This window comes from Pipra filicauda, unplaced genomic scaffold (assembly GCF_003945595.2).
Source record: "Pipra filicauda isolate LSUMZ 115617 unplaced genomic scaffold, ASM394559v2 scaffold92_size2517590_pilon, whole genome shotgun sequence".
Lineage (NCBI taxonomy): Eukaryota > Metazoa > Chordata > Aves > Passeriformes > Pipridae > Pipra > Pipra filicauda.
In genome coordinates, this window is record NW_024105120.1 from 2,205,287 (window position 1) to 2,221,293 (window position 16,007).

The 16,007-nt window shown below is 38.3% G+C and overlaps 1 protein-coding gene and 1 long non-coding RNA gene across 2 annotated transcripts in view; one reads left to right on the forward strand and one right to left on the reverse strand.

The window, feature by feature from the left end:
- Positions 1-1,213, reverse strand: part of IL15 (interleukin 15) — a 37,296-nt gene extending 36,083 nt beyond the window's left edge. Inside the window, 1 exon segment of the mRNA XM_027729665.2 lies at positions 1,135-1,213. The gene's annotated coding sequence lies outside the window, so the exon portion shown is untranslated.
- Positions 1-16,007, forward strand: part of LOC120325310 — a 40,276-nt gene that overhangs the window by 7,668 nt on the left and 16,601 nt on the right. Inside the window, exon 4 of the long non-coding RNA XR_005567241.1 lies at positions 4,224-4,392. This is a non-coding gene — a long non-coding RNA (uncharacterized LOC120325310). The remainder of the gene's footprint in view (positions 1-4,223; positions 4,393-16,007) is intronic.

Genomic DNA, 16,007 nt, shown 5'->3' on the forward strand with positions numbered 1-16,007 from the left:
AAGAACTGGCAAGGCAGACCTTTGTTGCTCATGTTTGTGAAATGGCTATAAAGTCATACATGTTCTCAAAGTTTAGAACAGTCCACTAGACACTCACAGAATGATATTTGATACCTCTATTGGTCTATAAATATTTTCTGTTTATCCTATATTGATCTATAATTATCTCCCTCCAAGATAAATTAAACAAATGATAGATTTCCTTTTAACTGGTACATGTCAAATAAATTGGTAACTGTAAGCAGAAATAAACACAATCCAAACTGACAAAGGAAATGCTGCACTATTGACTATTTGGAAAGTACAGCAAACCATGCTGTGATAATTATCAACAGGAGTTTGTTCTGCAGTACCAGACTCTCTTAAAAGTAAGCCACACAAATATACCTGCTGTATGCAGAAGGAATCACAAGGTAAGAGTTGTGCACAGGAAAGAGAACTTCTTATTACTGGCTTTTACAGATATAATCTTGCAGGTTTAGACAGTACAATACTTGACAAGTTTCTGTCCCACACATCTTTCCCCTCTTTTCCAACCTAAATGAACCTATGATTCTATGATTAGAGAGAAAGTGGTATTTTTCACAAGCCTCATAAATGCATTTGTTTACTCTTGTTTACTACCGACTAAAACCTCCCTATTACTCTGCTATCATCTACAGGATCTCAGTGTCATTGCTTTCAGTAGGATTCCACTTGACTGCTGATTTTCAGTTTCCTGCCTGCATTTAATGCTCTTTCAAGTGTATACACTAAGATGTAAATAACTTTCCTCCCAGATTTTTGTCTCGGTCCTTGCTATGTTAACTAGGTTCACAGCAGTAGCTTTGTTTTCTCCTCATTTTTGCTGTGTGAATTCGTTAGCAAACAATGACAAATTTTCATGGGCTAGCACCAGTTCTATGTACTTGCTGATGTCTCTCACACAGCAGAAACAGAGAAACAGGTGCCAGGTACAAACAAGATTAAATACAATGCTTAAACTATGTCTTCTGTATTTATAACAAATCTTATAAGACAATTTACAAAAAAATTAAATAATTGGACGTTAAGCTGTACGAGTTCCCTCACCTTTCTAATACAATGAAGCAAGAAAGAAAAACAAGAGGATGTCAAAAGTTGTGAAGTACTCACAAGTCTCGTTATGCTGTGCAGCAAGTTGACAGAGAAGTTAGGATAAGGTTTGCACTAGTGACAGCAGCAAATGCTCCACCCTCTCCTCCGTTCTGTTTTACTTTCAGTTGTTATATAATAATATAGTACTAGATTTGTACCTAACATAAGGTGGAAATTATTCCTATGACAAAGAGCATATAGTAGGGAATTCCTGCTGCCATTTCTGAGCAATTTGCAAACTTGGAAAAAAAAAAAAACTCCACACAGAAAACACTCTGTGGGGAAATACATATGCCTGTGACTTAGAAGGCAGGCAAGTAACACAAACACTAAAGGCAGCTCGCTGTTTGCTATCCCAAGCAGTGACGTTTGTGCAACTCCCTCTTACCATTCCTTATAGGGAAGAGAGTTTATGGTTTGTGCTCCTGTTGCTGCACAGTCCCTTCCCCGCTTGCAGCTTAAGTGTATTCTCCCGAGCAGGACTCGGAAGAGTTGCTTACCTTGGAATCGAATGCTGTAGCTTTATGCCGTGACCACTCCTCTTATCTGCAGCCCGGACAGTGTTTTGCTGGGGCAGCCACCACAGGAGGGAAAGAGAAGTGGCCTTTCAGGGCACTGCCAGGAAGGCACGGAAGAGGGTTGTGAGGACAGAAAAGAGCTTCTCCCAAAGGTACAGCGTCCGGCTTGCGGTGGAACACCAGGGCAGAGAGGTGTCAGAGGCCCAGGTGTCAGCAGAAGAGGATCCTTATAAATGAGCTAAAAAATATAATCTGAAAATTGTACTGAGCTCAGAAGTTGTGGGTTTTAACTGTTAAGAAAAGTGAGGGTTTAGTGCCTGTGATAATGACAGGGAATGGCAGCTGTAATCCCAAAGTCCTGCTTAGACAGGATCAGCATCGTGAAAAACTTTTCTACTTTGAGATAAACTTTAATGTCTCGAAGAGGAGTCTCAGCAGCTCCCTAGGAAGACTGTCAGGTTTCCAGGAACCGTCACTTACCTCCGTAAGGTTCATGCACTTGAGAGGCGACAGTGAAAATGGTACTTAATCTCTGTGCAATCTTCCTTATGTCCCCATCTGTGTTATTCTGGGCACTGGTTGTTATTCTGTGCATGTCGCACTGTGAGGTGGCAAAAATATTCTGCAGCAAAATGACAGGGTTTTAGAAATGGCCCTGTCTCCTTACTGAAGAAGAGATGAGTTTCTAGGGTTGGACACTTCCTTCTTGTTTCCCAGTGAAATAACATTTTTTCAGGAACACTACAATACCAGTTAGTTCACTGTACTGTCATAGTCTATTAAAGCCACATTCAGAAAATCTATTTGTGAAGCTAAATAAGACTTCTGTATCTTCAATAGTTGTCATACAAGTGAGAGAAACAAGGACTGCAACTGAACATTTCCAGAGAGTAGTTTTAGACGGCTGCATGACAAATTCATTAAATGGGCCAACTTGCTGCCATTTCTCAGAACCCCAGTGAACTGTATCCTGTGGTCCAACTTTCAACTAGCAACCATAGCACAGAGAAGGCATCAGAATTAAACGCAGCCATGCTGATTAGCTCCTCTATGGAATCAGGTTGACAATCACTACCACTGCAAAGAACCTTCCAGCATTTAACATAAGACAAGAAAAGAAAAGCAGAACTCACAATTTCATGCTCTCCAGGGACTCTTTGTTCTCTCACATGACTCTGTATCTGTGCCTCCAGAAAAGCAGCTACTCGCACTCCTTGTACTCCGTGTCAATGCAGGGTGAGAATGTCCCTTTTTAAGCAGTCGTGCAGACATGAGAGGTGTTATGTGCTTCAAGTGGCAGCTGATAGAAAGCTGGGCAGGATATGAAAGTGAAAATAAAAGTATAGACTTGGCTGGAATTCTTGCCGTGACAGACTACAAAAACTGCAAGTGAAAAGGAGGTACCGGGCGAGGCAGGAAAAAACACCTCCCTAGAGAAATATTTAAAGCAAAGGAACATATTCATTTATTGACTGTCTTATTATAAGGGCACTTTTTTCAAACATCTCTGTTTCTTCAGCTCACTCCAGCTTAATATAAAAACTGTTCCTAAACATTACAGTAGTTGTATATAAAAGTAATTCAAGTGTCAGTATGTATTACCTTGCAATAGGGTGGCAATACCACCTGCACTCCCTCAAAATATAATTCTCATTCATTTTCTTAATTAGACAAAAATGTGTTCCCTAATTACACAAGGTACATTTTATAGTCATCTAAATGCTACTAACCACATCAAGGTGTTTATTTATAGCATAAATTACTCTCATATTCTCTTACAAACAAAATGGCCCTTTCTAATTTATGCAAGTTTCATTTATAGTGGACACAGGCTGTTTGGCAAGATATTGGCAATTACTCTCTCTAAAGAGCAACTAAATTGTAATTTAGTGTCTTAAATGCAGTGACAAAGAAAGTGAATGCAAACAGTAAAGTGAAAACAGATGCATGACTGTAATTTTGAAAATAAAACGGCATAACTGAAAATTCAAACATGACCATCCTGATATGAAGCAACACTTGAACACCAGGAGAGGAAATATTGCCACAGCAGCAAGAGTGAAGAAATGGGAGGAAAGAAGGCCTTTCCAGAGCACTATGCGTGATGTGAGCATGTATACAAAAAAATAGCAGTTCTAGCAAACACAGATCCCTTTAGGATGTCCCTAACCAATCCAGCTCAGAGCCAACTTTTTTTGCTAAATTTTTGAGTGCTAAAAGATGGGACTGCACTACACTCTTCTCACTTACTGTCTCAGTATTAGTCCTTTATAAAATAAGGTTGGAAATTGGGACCTTCTCTGATAAGTTGTCAGCTCTGATAAGGCATTATGCTCTAATAAGCGTAATGATTTTAATTTTCTTTAAATGAATTTCAAAATTTTTAAAGAACCTGAATCCAAATATATGGGCAGATGGGGAAGACAGTAATTGCAATTTGAAATGTGTCTCTTCCTATTTTTTTTTTATTATAGTGCTCCTGCTGTCTTCGAATTTTTGCCTGTAAGCCTGAACCACTACACCCTCAATTATCAACCCCACGAATTCCTGCACAGGAAAATGAAAGAGCTGTTGTTTTTTCCCCTCTAGGTGACAGAGTGGATATAAAGAGCTGATAAGGACCTGCAACTTTGGCTCCCTTCTTTCCCAGTGTGGCATCCAGAGGAGCCAGCTCTGGGGAAACAGCCTGCTGCCTCTGAGAAGTCACATCCCAGTAATCCCCTCAGCATTTACCATTACTCCTCGATTTTCAGCAAAGGTGAGCCTTGATTCTAGTGGCCAGTGGCTTAGTATCTTACTACTGAGCCAGAGAGGACAGAGGGGAACTTGTATGATAAGGGTCTTATATAAATCTGTCTGATATATGGTAAGAAGGTGCATTTCTGGAAATTATCATCTTCAGCAAATCATATGCTTATTTGAATTTGGGAACTGTCCTGCACCAGGGCTGTAACTACACAAAACCCAATATTCAAGAGTGAATTACTTCAATGGAGGAGTTGTTGCTGTAATAGAACATGTAATACACTAAACATGTTACTAAGGGGGAATGTGTGCCTCCTGAAAATCCAGGCAACTTTTGCTTCATGGCTGGTATAGCATTATAATCTGTCTTTTTTTTTTTTTGTACTAAATTATACTGTTTCCTAAATTATAGACTCTTCAGATTGCTTATTAAAAACTGGCTTTGCAAAACTACTATTTAATTTCTAGACACATCTGGAGAGACATTAATGTTCTGCCTTTCAGAAGCATGCACAATATTTCTGGCCTGTTATAATTTATCAACTATTGCCATTAAGAATGAGCTAATCCTATTTAAAGAGATAGTGTTTCCAAGCAAAAGCATATCAACTGCTAAGTTAGCAAAAACAAAACAAAGGGAAAGGCATTTAAGGCATAAAATGAGTAGAAATATGTTTCTGAATCTGTGAAAGAAGTTAACACAGAGAAATGTGCAGCTCTTAGTTGGGGTCATGTGAAGAAGATATAATCTTAAGTGTTTTGTCTAATACCTTGTGAACAAACACTACCCTATTTAGGCAAAATGTTTGCAGTATTGCAGCCTAAAAGTTTTCGTAAGAGTATTGCTCTTTAAATTGCATGATAGGAAAATCCTATACATAAAATAATTTTATGAATGAAAAAGCCGCCTAACATCCCAGAAGGAATGTCTTCACTACAGTGGTTCTTTCAAAATATACTTGTGTTATTTCTCTCTGTCTAACCCTGAGTGGAGTGGCCAGACCACAAAGCTCTTTCTCAACAGAAATTCCAGAACAGTGAGTTGAAGAAACAAAATTTTACATCATAATAATGATACTGAATCCTTGGGGGAGGGGGGTGGATTTCTTTCCTCAAAGCTAACTATTTGTTAAAACATTTTATCAAGATCTCTGTCTCAGTCCGTGTAGACAACCCTCTCTGAGGTTAACAGACTGCTTTGTGGCTCACTTTGCCATTTGTAGTTGAAGCTTTCATGAGAATTAGATCCTAACAGATATAACAATGAAAATAAGTTTTACTAGAAAGAAATAACATGCAAATGAGAGAGATGAAAGAGGAAAGAACACAATTGAGTAATGATGAGTGCATTCCATCAAGATTATTTCCCTGTTTTTTCTCTTTAATACTAAAATACAATAACCATGACATATTTATCAAATTTCTCATCTGATACAACTGTTTTGTAGTTTCATTATGCTGTAATACAGCTGGTCTCTTTAATGCTCAGAGCTTTTTTGACAAAAGTATTAAACACTTAGTGGAAAGTAATTTCTGTATAAATAGAGAAAACAAAATACTTAGCTACCACGTGGACGGAATGTATTCTACACACTTAAAATTTAAGAGGCTCTGCAGAACATATTTTATTTAGCTAAAAGGAAGGAGATGTCTTTCTCCAAGTAGTTTAAATTAGGAGTCATACCAAACTCAAAGTTTTCTTTAGTTTTTTCACATTGTTTTCAGGCTTCTAGGATATATAAAGAACTTTTTCATATATTGTGACACTTGTGGAATATTAAACTCCCACACCACTCTGCAATATAACTCCTTTACATGAAAAAATCTATGTGCTTTCTGTAGGGAATCTTAATACATGGCATACTATGTACAGAAAGGATGGATGCTCTGGGAGTTGGCAAAATTTTGATTAGTTGATGAAAAGATGGTGGTTTGAAATTTACTATCAATAAGTGGCCATTTTTCATTTCAGTCCTGGGTTTTCTGATAGCTTATTGTCCTCAGACCAGCAATTTTTCCCATTTGTTATTTCTTACCTTTCCCCAGAGCACCTGTTACTCAGAAGCAGCAGCTTGCCCTGAATGGTGTGCCATTGCTTTTGCTGGTGCCTCGTGGGACACAGAACTGTTCAACATGCATAAGAATAAAGATTCCCCATTTTTGACCTCCACTGCTGACTCTGAATTCTTCTATCCTGTGCCTCACGACTGCCTAGACTAAGTGACTGAAATTCCTTGTAGGAAATCATGCAGTGGCACGTAACAGCAGAAATGTCCAGCGCATTTCCAGTCCTCTCTGTTTCCCTGATTATTTATCCATGTGTACCTCATGTACCACCAAAACAGCCAAAGTGTTTATAGACAGGCTTTCCAATATCAGGCCAGTGAACTCTACTTGTCTAGTGAGCAGTTTCCATGAATTGTCTATATCAAGATCCAAAATGGGGTTGGCTTGCAGATGCCGTGTTTCCTAATGTCAGCATGTCTAGCTATCCCTTATGTATGACTTGCTGTTCTTGTTTCTCCTCAATGGGGTTTTGAAATCTGCTCAACATTGTTCAAAATAGAGAAACGCCAAACTTCTGGACTGTGTCCTAGTGTGGGGGGTAAAGCAGCAGCAGTCCTTTAAACTGCTGCTGCAATATTGTCCAAACTGGGGAAATACAGTAAGCCAAAAGCTTTTGTTAGAATGGTTGGATCAAAGTTTGAGTGCATGAAGATAAAAGATAAAAGGTGCTCAAAAGATTATTCAACGCTTTGCAGAATTGAAAATGTAGGAGAAAAAAGTGCAGCTTTTTGTAAAAAAACATCGCTGAAGAGTTAAGATTCAGAGCACCCATTGTTGTTAGCTTTGCCTTTTTTTGTGTGCTTCCAGAAGCTACTTGCACAGTACTTTGTTAAATATAACCAAAGATAAGCATCTGGAAATATTTGAAATATAAATAAAAATCACATAGAGTGAACTTTACTCAAAAGATGTTTTTTCACTGGAACAGAGTTGAGACTTGAGTGCTATGAAAGGGAGTTAGACTCTAGGGGACATGGCAAATAAGAATGCAAGTACTGGTGTGGGGCCATTAGTCTTCATGTATGTGTTTAATAAGCAAATCAAGTTTAAACTCAGGAAAATACATTGCCTCAGAAAGATTTCAGTTTGTGAGAGTGCAACCCCACAGAGTAATGCTAGTCTGTAAAACCTATGTAATGAAGATACCGAGTAGTGAACTTGCAAGACATGGACATGTAGTCAGTGTGGGCATGCTCCAGAAGGACAGTGGACTTGATGTCACCTGAGAAAGGCTAATAAAATATCTCCAAGATCTCAGATATGAAAAACTATGACATTTCTTGTCACTTCCCAGGTACCTTTGTTACCAGCAACATCTTGTCACTTGCTTTATTTAACCACGGGATTCCTTCTGAAGTGACTCCTACTGAATTTACCAGAGAGCATCTATCTTGTGCAGCTCCCAGTGTAGTTTCCTGTCTTTAAAATCAGCATTGTGTGGCTTAGGGGAGGGATAGAATTGAGTTCCTGCTGATATAACACTTTCTTGCAAACCCTTCCATGTATTTATACCAGTGGAGACTCTGTGATTTCCAAGATTTATATTACATGCAGGTGGTCCATAAAATTACATGCTTTACCTGTTTCATTGATGGGTATGACTGTATGAAATCAATTCTAACCTACTTTCAAGAAGCTTAGACCTAAGAATCTGATAAACACAGTCTTCTGGATCTCTTCCAGAGGAGCAAGAGATCATTTCATCTTTGGCTAAGTCTTTGCACTGAACTTATGAAAAAGTGAATTGAAATTGGTGATGTTGCAAACTCATAATATTCCTAAACCACAAGGTCTTGGAGGCCTTTCTTATTGTCAGTCACACCAGTTAGCAGTAGCTATATTCAGCAACTTCAAATAAAATCCTGTGTACTCTGGCTAAAGTAGGAAGTTTATCTTAAAATAATGGGGTTTTGCTAATTTGTACATTTCTTAGAAGCAGGGTGAATATGTGAAATTGGTAAACTTCTCAAGGCTACTTATGATCCTAAATGGCCCCTGTGTGATTGTTGAGGGACAGGTAGTGTAACTTGAGGTTTTAACAGTACTAGAAACATTAATGGATTACATCTGCTAATTTAAAAACAATTACTTCCTCAGCTGAGAAAGAGAAAAGCTGATTTTCTTGTCATCATTTACATTATTTGGTTGTTTGGGCATTTATATGGAATGTTCTTCATTTGTGTTTATAATACAGTTTGGGAGTTATCTTTGTTAAAATAAATTTAAAAAATTAGTTGTAAAGATTTTGTAACAGTGTTTAGTCCATCTTTCTGCCCTAAGGTGTGAGCATGTCTGCCTAAACCATACCTAGCGGATATTTTATTGAGGTTCTCTTCAAAATGTCCAGTGTGCTGAAGGACTTTACAGGGATGTGGCACAGTAGAACATGCAAGAAAGGTGTGCAGCAAAGGCAGGATCCTGTGGCAAATGCAGGAAAACTGAGGGGTGACAAAATGAAGAGCAGATAAGCTGGTTTTTAGAGGTGGGCAAAAAGACCTGTTAGGGTAGCAGAGTAACATGGCTCTAACTCGGGACCAGGAGTGATGTTCCTCTGTGCAACAGTGTGTGAGCAGGGAGGGAGTTGTGTTTAAAATATCCATTCTGTCTGACCTGGTGACCCTGAGTTAATTGAAAATGTGGGTATGTTTATGCCTTGGGTATTTTTCTGCTGTTCAGGATTTCATGGTGTTGTTTATGATTTGTTAACTGCCCCCCAGCCTCTAGTTAAGCAGTGGATTTCCTTCCTGCCTTGTGTGTAGGCTACTCTTGATTTCCCTTTTTTTCCCTCCTTTGCAGGCCTCTTCCAGGGCATAGCTGAATGTGACTGGCTGCCTTCTCCTGAGCTGTGCCATGGCTGGTTATCCCCATGCCATTTTCCAGCATCTGATTATGCAGGTTCTGCACTCGGTGTGTTGCAGTTTGGGCCACTTCTCCAGATTTTGATTATTTTGCAGTCTACTTTTTCCTTCCAAAACATTTTGTTCCCTCTGTTTCGTACTGTCTGAGGTTTTGTCAGCAGAGCTTTCGTTTGATAGCTGCATCACAAGTGAAAGTGCTTGAATAATATTGGATGACCTACCCATTTCCCTTCCTTTCAATTACACTAGTTCCTCTGTGAGCCTCACTCCACAATCCACCTTTCCAGCAGGTTGTGCCCCCTCATGCTGACAGATTCCTTGCTTCCTTATATTCATTTCACATGACAGCGTGTCAAAAGTCTTACTGAAGTCAAGACATGTGGCAGCTACTGTTCCTCCTGTATCACTTAGATTTGTTATCCTGTCACAAAAGGAATAATTTGTCATAATTTGTCCATAACAAAATGTGTGGGCTTCTTCCTCCTCCAGTTTCCATTTTCTCTGAGTGCCTCTTCTGTTAGGTTTGCAAGCACGGGAGACTATGTGTCTGCACTCTAGTGCCCTCACTCTTTCTGCCCCCATCCTGAGGGCAGTCATTCTACACTTGTTTTTTACCAACCTGGAGCCTAACGCATCAGTCAGACTGAGTTAGGGAAGGAGATAAAAGGGAAGGAGATAGGAAGCCCCCTCTCAGTCAACCCAAAGGTCTGTCAGCCCAGAATGCAGATTGCCTGCACCTGGCAGTGTGACAGCAGAGCCAGGGCACAGGGACCCTTCCCCAGTGATACCCCTGTGTCCTCCAGAGATCTCTCAGACCTTTTGTCTCTTTCAGGCAGCAAAAAGCTCAGCAAGCTGCCACAGTCACTCACATCAAATCATAAACAGGAGTCCCCTTTTGTTCACAGCACTACTTGTTCACTAATTGTTCTCTACCCTTTTCCTGCTAAAGACAATTTAATTCTTATTTTTGGTGACATGATCTATTCCCTGTCACAAACAAAGTTAAACATTTAAATTTCATCACTGAAGATCCAAGTCATTTGCAGCTGTGTTGTATCTTGGTAAGTGAAATATTATATATTATTTTTAAAATAGTCATGTATCTAAAATTTATGATAACATCACCCTTTGCATCTGATGGTAAATGCAGCATGTCCTTTGACAACATTTCCAGAGGTGTGGAAAGTACAACTCTTCCATTATAGGAATGTCCAGTTTGGCCCTAAGTGAGTGCATATTTGGTTCATGAATGCTGACCTGGGTGTATCTGTGCTGCACTTTCAGAATCAATTAAACCTTTCTATATAAATATATGGACATTTGGGGCATTAGATTTTTAATACAGTGTAGGACATTGCATGGCAGACTGACTAGTTGAATCTTATAAACTTATAAAACATTGCAGTAAATGCTTATGTTTCATTTATGCTCATGTCTTCAATCACTTGTTGCAATCACTTATTGCTCTATTGCCACTAGTTTGTGGATTATACATCTAGAAAAATTTTAAGCATGGGCAAATTAAAAACATTTTCTAACACTGAAATGTATACTTAATTTATAAACATATCCCAAACAGAGGATCTGAAAAAACAGTAGGACAGTAGGTCCAGAGGGGCGACTTCCCTAGTTAGCTCACTCATCAGCTGAGTCAGGAAGTTCTCTTACACACACTCCAGAAACCTCCTAAACTGTTTTCTCTCTGCGATGTTATATTTCCAGCAGACATCTGGTAAGACAGCCTCCCTTTTTGTGGGGAGAAGCCCTATTTCCTATGTGACCATTGTCAGGTGCTTCCATGGTTTCTAATTCATCAATGACCCTTGTGTCTTTGCTGCCACGTGGATCTCCATCCCCTGTTTCCACTAAGACAGCAGATCAAAGGACCTTGTCAGCACACTGACCTTCAAGCATTGGTGTGCTGACCCCAGGCTTATCTTATTTATTTCTATACTTATCTGAGTGTGTACTGGACACTGTTAAGTGATAAATACTGCAACTTCGGTAGGTGCTTTTTTTAATTAAGCTTTCAAAAAAGTTCCATACATTTATTTTTCTACCATCTAAGCTCTCTCATGTGACTTCAAGCTTTATAGTAACTCTTAATGTACTTTTCAAATTGTGACTTAAGTGTTTGCAGTGGAAAGTATCCCACAAAATATTTAAAAAGAACTGAAAAGAAATAATTTTGCTTTGATCCAACCTTTCACTATTAACATGTTTCCCAGAAAATTGCTGATCTTTAGAGATAAAGGCAGATTTGAACCACATGTCAGGAAAGGAAATATCAGCTGTTATAAATTGGTGTAGTCTGTTGTATGCTATTCCATGATAATTTTCTACCATTATGGAGAATTTTGAAATTTTCACTTCTAGGGAAATTACTTTTCTGTCTGAAAAAAATATTATGTTACTTCTTTCTCTGTTTTCATAATGGTTCATGCTGTTACGACAAATAAACAAAAGGATGCTACTTAGCATGTATGGATTAGATATTTATAGGAAAGAGTCAGTTTTTTAAGATGATTTTTCATTTGGAAAAAGTTCACTTTTGCATTACTGTCATGTAGAAAAATGAAGGTACTTGTAAAGTGTGAATATCAAGACTAATGATGATAATCTCGTGGGTGAAAACATTAACATGGGCTTCTTGATGAGGATTTATGGAAGATCTTCACATCTAGGAATCACAAGGACAGGAGAGAGTGCTGCCTTTAAAGAACAGACAATTCTATGCAGTAGATCAGAAGGGGAGTTAGCAGATATGCAGATGATATCTTTGAAGCTTTAAAAAGATTTGTGTTCCAAGAGCCACAACCAACTTAATTGGTTTTACAGAGCCTATGACTCTCTTCTGTGTGGGACAGTGTAAAATAATAGACCATTCTAGTAAAATATATGAGCATTATTACAAGAAGAAAGAGAAGTCAAAAGGGCAGATTGAAAGGAAATGGAAAAATATTATTTCCAAGTTGAAAAAAAAAGGGTAAAAGTTGAGAGGAGCTTGGTGATTTAATGTTTCAGGACAATTCACTAAAGTTTGTAAGTTTTTAAACAATCTCCAGTTCAGTAAAAGTATCTTAACTTCTCTTAGCCCAGTGAAGAGATAAAATGGATTTTTAGGTGGTATGCTGGTTAGGATTTGTAGCAATTTAGATAGCAGTTTATTTTTCCTACAGGTTTTTTTTTCCCTTCACCCACCTTAGAAGATAAATAGATGGAGCAACTCCAGTTTCTTAACCTTTTGAATGAAAAATTAGTTTATAATGGCTACGGAAGACCTGCATCATAAATCAAGTTATCCTGCAATTTGTGAATGAATTTGACTTTGTTAAGATTACTCTCTATTATGTGTTTGGAATTAGCACTGCGAATTCATGTGTTAGCTTTGTTTCATGTGCGACTTAAAAGTACTACATAAAATCTAGGAATTCCTATTTATTTACTGTATGCTTTCATAGTGAGCAGTATGTGAAAATATGTAGTAGTATGTCTCTTCTTTCTTTACGTGACCTGGCCTTTTTAAGCTTCCTCTTCTTGACTAAATAAATTCAGTTCTCCCTCACATACTGTTGAATGGGGAATATTAATGAATACTAAACCAAAAAAGTGTGTACTTGAAGAATTCACTGCTTGCTCAGCTCACTGTGGATTTTTTCTGCAGTCAGTGAGGTTTATTCTATAGAATTGGAGCTTTTATTTCTTCCAGGCTTTTATAGCCAAAAGAGTCGTGAGAAGAACTTTTCATTAGTAGATGTAACCGATGGGAGATTGTCCAGGAACTGAAGTGTTTACAACAATAAGGAAAATAATTGTGCAAACTCTACTTTTTTATTACTGATTTTTCAAGCCAACAGTGTGGAGAAAATGTAACTGTTAAACTATTGTGCTGGTAGCTCCAGCAGACAGAAATAGTACTCCGTCTATCTGTTGACACATACTAGAGAAAAGTTTCTCTCTGGGGAGCTCCATTTCCCCTTGACCCTTCCCACCATGCTTAAAAAACAGGGACTTTACACACAAGAGGCATAGAAACAGAAGCTGCATGGGGCAGTTGCCAGCTAGTCACCCTTTGGAAGTGCTCAGTTTCTTGACATGTTGCTGTCTTCACTACCAAGGCAAACACTGCCAACAGCAGTGGGGCATACTGTGATTTAAAAACCAGGACCACTCCGTGCCTGTGGATATGTGATGTAATGCTTATGGCCCCGTGTAGCCATAAATTTGCTGAGAAGTGTCCTGTCTGCCAGAAAGCCAGCTGGACTACAGCAACTGGTGTAGCTAAAACCAGGGTGAGCGTGTGTCTTCTGGACTGTACAGAAGGCAAGCTCTTACAGACAACGAGAGCAATCTGCAGCAGAGCAGAAATAGGATGGATTACTTCAAATAAAACCACGTCTTGTTTCCAACAATAGCATGATTATGCTGGTGCTCTACTCTGAGGTAAAGATAGGAAGTATTTGTTTTATACTCAGTTGAAACAAGTAGTGGCTTTTTTTCCCTGCTGGTTTTGACAAGCTTCAAGATTCAGTAACAAAGCAATAGTTGTTTCAGTTAGGAGTTGTGCTTTTGCTGCCAATTTTAGCAAAATTCCTTTAGGACGTAATTCACACTAGCATGAATGTGAGTTTTATAATATTTCCATCAACAACCAAAGAGTGTGTTATGTAAGTCTGAATATTGTAACAGCTTAGATGCTAACCCATGTAAGAGCTTCTCCACCCAGAGCTATTCAGAAAAACTCAGGCAAAGCAAAGTGAGTGATATGCATAAATTAAAGGTTTAACATCAGTGTTCTGTTGCCTTCATTTGGTAATAAAGTGACTTTAGCTGAGATCATTTCAACAGCAACCTAAAAGTAAAGGCATACCTTTCCCTTCCAAGGGATTACAGGTGAGAAATGTATATGGCAGCCAAAGATTTTAATCTTCTGATAGGATGTCATTTTGGTAACCGCTGAAATAATCTCCTTCTTATCCTGCAAGATGCAATTTCTTTCAGGGTACAATATGATCAGTTTTATTGATGCTTTAAGAGTTTCATTCTGTTCACATAACTGGCTCCACCAAATACCACAAGGCAAGGATTATGTAAAGAGATTTGTGTTTAAAGGATTTGAACTAATTCAATCTTGGCAAAAGAGTAGTTGCTGAAAATTTTCTTTGGGTCACAATGGTGAAGAAAATAATCTTGAATTTGAAGCAATCTCAATTTTTGAGTCAAGGGATATGAGATAAACCTCGGGTTATCTAGACCATCTTTTCCTATAAATTGTCATTGAGCTTTTTTCTCATGCTGTCTCCTCCAGGTGTTTTTAGTTTTCCACAAAATAGTTTGGGGTTGAATTTGTTCAATGCACTTCATTTTGTTTGGATACTCCAAGTAAGGATGAAATATATGTTTATCTAGATACGTTTATTTGTAAAGGCAGAGGAAATTGCACAACTTTTCATGTGCATATTCGATAGTTTGCTTGTTGTTTATGATACTGTTTAATATTCCATCTTAGAAGTCTGAATCTCCAGATTGGAGCACTCAAAATTCTTTTTCATGACAAAAGTCGAATCTTTCTGACCTGTAAAAATGCTTATAAACTGAAATTTACAAAGTCTTCTAAGAATCAGTCTAGTACAATTGCAGAAAAGCACTTATTATTTTCTTCCTTCCTTCTTTTACTCACATCTTTACTCTTGTATCGCATTTTCTCACCTAGAATTTGCTAGTTAAGTAAAATCTTTCTTTGAAATTCTGGCCTTAAGTTTTTAATCAGCACTTCACTTTTTCCCTCCCAGATTTCTTACAAAATCCCTAAATTTTGGCATATAGTTCAAATAAATGGTTTAAATCCAGCAATTTTGGTTGTTCTGTGAAACACTCTATATTCTTTTCAGGCCTATGTGTTTGTCCTTTTGCAGCCTCTGGGAAAATTAACTTACTTGAATATGCTAAGCCATTTGAGGTTATATTTGTCTTTCTTTTTTTTTCTGAAAGACAATTCTTCTTACTCGGTCCTTCACATTAACAAATTTCACAGAAGGTAAACCCATCTTGCTACGAGTGTGTTGTAAAATGCATATACAAGTATCCACGTGTCAGAAACCAACCAGAGGCAAAGATCTGTCACAAGTCTGCTTAATTACTGTCTTACTCACCAATTCTCTTTATTGAATAATGCCTTTATTCAGGCATTATTTAAAAGCCTGAAAAATCAAAGCACTGCTTTCTAGAGCCTTTGTTCCTGACTAGAAGCAATAATGGCAGTTGTTAACAATTAGATCAGGACAAGCAGGTCTTATTACGTGCCTAAACCCAAACCTGCAAACGTGTTTTCATGTGCAAAAACTTGTGACACATTCTTCAGCAGCAGAATGAAACCTAAACCATGCTCAGTGAGAAGGGCATGTTGTGATATTACTTGCTCAAGTGTAATACCTTCCAGTTAGATTATCTCAAGCCAGTAAGAATCCTGGGATCCTTACGGCACTGTGAACTTGGCCAAGCTTGTTTGGAGCAAAAAATCTTAAGCCACCATCAGGCTCTCTTGTAATTCATTCACTTTGTCATCTTTTATGTTGTTTATTATGGTCTCCTCCTCACTGAGAGCTCTTATCCTTCCTGCCCTGTCCTTGGAGTTTCACTTCAAGCACTGAAACCGTGACAAACTGCCCGGCGAGGGACAGTGTCCTAGATCTGAGCCAGCACT